At 39.1% G+C, this 6,283-nt stretch overlaps 1 long non-coding RNA gene across 1 annotated transcript; it reads right to left on the reverse strand.

Moving 5' to 3' along the window:
- Nucleotides 1-1,209: 1,209 nt before the first annotated feature.
- On the reverse strand, nt 1,210-5,450 carry LOC311034755. Its single transcript, XR_014599626.1, has 4 exons — nt 5,363-5,450; nt 3,982-4,071; nt 2,384-2,455; nt 1,210-1,927 (listed from the first exon to the last, which is right to left on the reverse strand). It is a non-coding gene; the product is annotated as an uncharacterized lncRNA (long non-coding RNA).
- Nucleotides 5,451-6,283: the final 833 nt, after the last annotated feature.

Raw genomic sequence — 6,283 nt, forward strand, 5'->3', positions numbered from 1 at the left:
TAATAATGATGACTCCATCAGGCAATCCGGTACACTTCCCCTTCTTGAGATTCTAACTCCCTTTTCTGTGGAATTTCTTGACCTCCGACTTCCCAGAAACTGACAACATTGACATGTCATCATAGGTCACCAGGTCGATAATATGCACTGTTCCATGGAGAAACATATTGCAACATGGTCAGGGACCACATGCAATACCTTCAAGGACCACAAGTGGTCCACGGACCACCTGTTGAAAACCCCTGCTTTAGAGCAATGGTTTCAAAACAATGGGTTGGGACCAATTTGTGGGTCACGGACACATTTTTATGGGTCGCGAGTAAGTATCCTTTTTTCTTTTTACTTTCTACATTAAACGAATATGATTTCAAAAGATTGGAAAGATAGGCTTGTAGATCAGCTATTTTCACTATTTTGGCAATCAAACAGTCCACATACTGTATTGTAGTGGAGAGAGGAATCACAGTGGAGGGGAAGAGACATTTAGACATGTAGCCAATACATTTTATGTTTTGAAAATGTACTTAACTGACTAATGTGGAACAAAGTCTATGCTCTAATCTGTGATGTCATCAAGGGGCTGTTCATTCTCACCTAATGACCTTCATTGTATGGTAATATTCATGTGTTCATACATACTGATCAGAAATGCTTGATTAGTCTCACCAGAAGGCACTGTAACCCGATAGTCAAGAATAAGCATGAAAATGCTAAAATTTGTCTTGGGACAGATCCAAGAGGTTAGTTTTGCTTTTCGTTAGTGGGCTCCTTTCATTGTCAGTGTGCCACGCTATAAGCTTGTAGATCTGATATTTTAGAACATTCTTGTAACTCAAATCTTTGCTTCTGGGGGGTCCTGGAACAAAACATTTTTAGATGGGGGTCCGCGGCCAAATACGTATCTAAAAATGTTTTCTAAATCCTAGTATGTTGCTATATCAGTGGTGCTCCAACTTTTCCATGTCAAGGACCCGCAAAATGATATGTATTTGGCCACTGACCCCATCTCAGAATATGTTGTCCCAGGGACCCCCAGAAGCACGGAACAGATAGATAGAGATATATATATATATATATATATATATATATATATATATATATATAGAGAGAGAGAGAGAGAGAGAGAGAGAGAGAGAGAGAGAGAGAGAGAGAGAGAGAGAGAGAGAGAGAGAGAGAGAGAGAGAGAGAGAGAGAGAGAGAGAGATAGATAGATAGATAGATAGAGAGAGAGAGAGAGAGAGAGAGAGAGAGAGAGATGCACAGATACAAAAAAAGAAAAAATGCAGATCTACAAGGTGCCGCGCTATGAACGCTCAGTAGTTATAGTTATAGTTGAGCTATGCTCAGTAGTGCTCAGTAGCTCAGTACAAAAATCTCAAAGTGCTATAATAGGCAGTTCTATAAAAAGAATCACATCATTAAAAACATCTGAGAAACTGAAACAAAACAATTAAATCTTGGGGGCATAAAGCCTAGAGGTAAAACCAGTGTCACTAAAAATAATTATTTGTTAAAAAATGTAGGTCTTTAGTCCTCTCTTAAAAGAGACAACCGACTGTGGTGCTCTCCGGTGGACAGGGAGGACGTTCCACAGTTCGGGCTTTCTGCTCGGCCGCCCATGGTACGTAGCTTGGCCTTGTGGGTTTTGAGGAGGTTACTGTTTGAAGAGCGGCGGCTGCGGGTTGAGGGTAGCGGGAGACTAGTTCCTTGAGGTAGCGTTGCCGTGGATGCTCTGATGAGTCAACAGGGATATCTTGTATTCGGTGTGTATAGTGATGGTTATGTAAAACTGACAAAACACTTTTAAGAACAGGTACTGTATCTTTTCTAGTCCACCTTAAGGAGTGCAGAGATTGGATGACCAGTCTCAATGAATTTAAGGCTTGGTTCTGGCCTTCACATCCTTCTGCTGTGTTTGTTTCACCCACTGTAACAAAAAACACACACACACACACACACACACACACACACACACACACACACACACACACACACACACACACACACACACACACGCAACAATCAATCAAACAGTCTAGGTAGACAGAAACGAGGCATTTAGTCATGCAGCCACAATATTTGTGTTTTTAAGTTGGAAGATTTTTTACGGACTACTTTGGAGCAAAGTCTAGACCTACACTTTAATCTGTGATGTCATTAAGAGATGCTATGGGGCTGTTGTCAGCAAATAGAAGGTCAGACAAGCAGACTTGTATTGTAATGTTCATGTGTTCATAAACCTCAACAGCACTATTTCAACCAAGTGGATTTTCTAGTTCTTGTCAATTTTTTGACGTCATGACATAAAACTGAATACATCAATAGAATTAATAGAAGTAAGCAATATGATCACAAAAAGTTTGAAAGAGTAACATGGACTCACTCGTTGGAGGAAGACAGTCCATACTTCCTCTCTTGCTCAGCGGATGAATGGAGTGTGTGTTCCCTCCATCCTCTGCAACACAACATAAAAGAGTGGGTTTATTGACAATAGAACAAGACTGCTGTTGTTGGTACAGGAGATATCCTGGGTCATGAAATGTAAAGGTGTCACGGTCTCAGCCCCGTGAGTTTGTGATGTCTCAGAGTGATGTCAGAGATTGACATAATCAGGGCCTTTATGCTCTATGGCTATAATATGCGTTTATATTATAAGTAAATTGTTAGATCATCAAACCACCTTTTCAGTGACAACTCTTGGTACCAACATTTGCCAGTGTGATCGTTTTCAGTCTCCCGGTGGTTTCCTAGTCTTGTGTTCAAAGTTCCTGTTTCCTGTACTTCATAGTTCCTGTTTCCTGTACTTCATAGTTCCTGTTTCTTGTACTTCATAGTTCTTTAGGATTATTCATTAAGGGGTTTTCACTACCTCATGTCTGTGAATCTGCTTTTGGGTCCTTCAATTCTGTCACCTGTGGTTCTTTGAACTATTTAAAATGCTGCTTGTATTTTGTGTGTTGCCTTTAAATCCCAACTAACACACACTAATAATGTTCAATGAGTTGGGGCATTGTACACTGATATCATCTCTAGAATAATGTCAAAACAAACAAACACAGTTGTGCTCTGAACTGACTGCAGCTCATTGACAGCTGTTTCCTGGTAGCCTACGTCAGGGCAACAGCTTAAATAGCAGGGTTTTTTTTAAAGGTCACATAAATAATTTACTTTTGATGGAAATACATTTGTTAACAGAGATCTGCGAGCCAGCCAGTCAGGCAGCCAGCCAGTGACGTTGTCTGACAGCTTTGGCTATAGCCCAACCAAACAAGGAAGGGAGGGGTTACTGGACCATTAGATGAGATGGGATGAATTTACAGTACTTCTGAACCATTTGTAAAGAAATGCTGATTAGATCACAGATGTGCTGACCTGCAATGACATACTGTACATTTTTGTTTTGATGAACCATTGACATAACAATCAGTCTAGCAGAGGTAGACTACATCTAGAGCAGGGGTCGGCAACCTTTTTGACATGAAGTGCCATGTTTTTATTTTCTTGATAGTCAGTGTGTCATAATACCAACATTACATCTATGACACCACATCAAAAATGTATATTTCCAACAGATATTTTCTTTAACATCAGGACATTGTAATGATCATTAGACATTAGACTATGGTATCTCCCAGACTCCCTCCCCAGTCAAAGTTCAGAGTTCTGAGTTTGAATGAATGGATAATTATGTGCAGGATGTAATTTGCATACAGATGTGAGGGGACTTAGTTTAAAATAAATAAAAATAATAATAATAATTATATAATAATAATAATAATAATATATATATATATATATATATATATATATATATATATATATATATATATATATATATATATATATATATATATATATATATATATATACATACACACACACACACACACACACACACACACACACACACACACACACACACACACACACACACGATGTATGATATAGAGAGAACATATTTTTCAATTATCCAATTCTCACCAAGCTGTGTGTTTTTAATGATGACATCATCCCGCTTCTTCATCTTCGCCAGGTTATATTTCTGCTTCACTTTTCCTGTAATTTTCATGTCTAAAACATGGATGAATAAAACATATTTAAGCTTACTAATCAGAGAAAAAGAAAGGGCTTACTGGACTATTAGCTCACTTTACCGTAAAATACAGTCAAGTTCCTCCTCTAATAATTAGAAGAACTTGACTGTACGTGCTATTTTAAATAAACACATATGCTGGTCAGCAGCTGATCTGCTGATAATCAGCACTCTGACCAGACAAAATCCATTGAGCCTACAATCGGCACCAAATAAACACAGCAGTACAAATGGAAAACACTCAAATAGAGTATTTTTTTTACTACAATATGGATATACACAAAAGTGGCTTCAACTCTGCCAATCTTGATCAGAACTGGGGAAATAATCGTCTCTGATGTTTTCGCCCGAAGAGGAAGAGGGTGACGTCACCGGATGTGACTAATTTTCAGTGTAGCATGAAAAAAGGTCCGACTTGCAACCGTCCCTCCGCGCCGTTGGTCCCGGCTGTCTGGGGCTGTCCCAAACGCAGTCAGTGGGGCAAAAAAATATTTACGATTCTGTCCCTATCGGTACATAACTCGGAAGGGGCGAGGCGCCCCCTTTTGGGCGGGGGCGAACGCACCCTAGGAAGAATTTCCTGCCACGCTAGTGACTTACATGCAAATGAGCCATGCGGTCGTGGTGGAAACTGGAAAGTACAGGCGCGTTCGGAAATTGCGCACCGGAGCACACTCGCCTATTAGTTTGTATTGGCCAGTGCGCTCAGTGCTGTATTTCCGAACACTGAAGTACTGTACTAAGTAAACATAGGTATGTTTAATACTGTATTGGAGTGAAGAAAGCACCTTAAACTGTTTATAGCACTTTCATTTGCATTCTATGCTGCTCATTTAGTCCTTGTTCTGTGGACTTTAACTTAAAAAACGGTATAGAAAGAGGCTTGTGTCTTGTCATGTCATTATAGGCTACATTATAGAAGGTATATATCTATTCATGAATTGATTAATTTAAGTAAATAAATTGATTCATTAATGTAATTTATAATCCTATCTTATAATTTAAATGCCTGCCCATCTGCCATCTCTGTGTCCCAAAAATAATTTGTGGGCTAATAATAATAATACAAAATCTAGATTATTGTTCAATTTTAGCTTTTTTTTTTAAGTAACTAAAAAGCTATATGTAATATTAATATATTACTGCTGCTCAGACAGTAATATGTAACGAAATGTATTACTTTAAAAGGAAGGTAATACGTAATAGTAATATATTGCTAAAATAAAGTCACTTGCCCAACACTGCTCATTTCAAAATAGATTATCTTACCTTTGACTATTCGTGTGCTTTAGAGTTGGTTAAATCTGCCTGATTTCTCTCGCAGTCTACACAGCAGTGGCACTCCCTTTCATTTTCGCTTCACCATAAAAGCTCACGCCATATAGACTGTGATCACGTCGCGTCACCAAAAGTTAGCCACGCCCCCTTTTCCGACGGTCCAGCCCCTTGGGAGGAAAACTGTACATATAGAGACGCGCTTAAGACTAGAGAGTGACGGTGGTTTGTGTTTGTAAACATTAACTTCTTTGCCGACTACATAGTGATCAGTACACACTGTACATGTGTGGCTGGTTTATGAGAAAGCTGTTCACATGTCGCAGCTCTCCTCTTCAAGATTGAATAAAGTGTGAGGCTAACAATGTAAGAGAAGAGACTAGTATGGCTTGGATCTCAGCTGTAGCACACAAAGATTTAACGTTCAACAACCTGCCCAAATACAGCCGTGTTTGTTCACGTAATTTTCTCAAAGGTACATTTTTACCAAAAACATGAAACTGCTATTTTGTCTCTGCTAACTAACTAGGTAATGTAACTAGACTAGGATAGCCTAGGGCGGTCTAGAGTGTTAGTGACTTTTTTCTCTCTCTAACGCTCTGACAGGCGCGCTGCTACTACCGTGTGAGGTCTCCAACTTTAATAAAAAAAATAAACAAAACTAATTCACTATTCACCGAAACAAAGGCAGTTTTGTGTTATTGAAAGTTGTGGTGAGTAGCAAAATAGCTTTATTTATTTTTATTAAAGTTGGACACCTCGCACAGTAGTGGAACGTTCGGTCTATGAGCAGAGCAGCGCGCCTGTCAGTGCGTCCTGTCAGTGCATAACATCCTAGTTACATTACCTAGTTACTTTCAGTTAGCAGAGACAAAATAGCAGTTTCATATCTCCAACTTTAATAAAAAACAAAAC

Source organism: Gymnoscopelus microlampas (assembly GCF_963454915.1).
Source record: "Gymnoscopelus microlampas genome assembly, chromosome: 19".
NCBI lineage: Eukaryota > Metazoa > Chordata > Actinopteri > Myctophiformes > Myctophidae > Gymnoscopelus > Gymnoscopelus microlampas.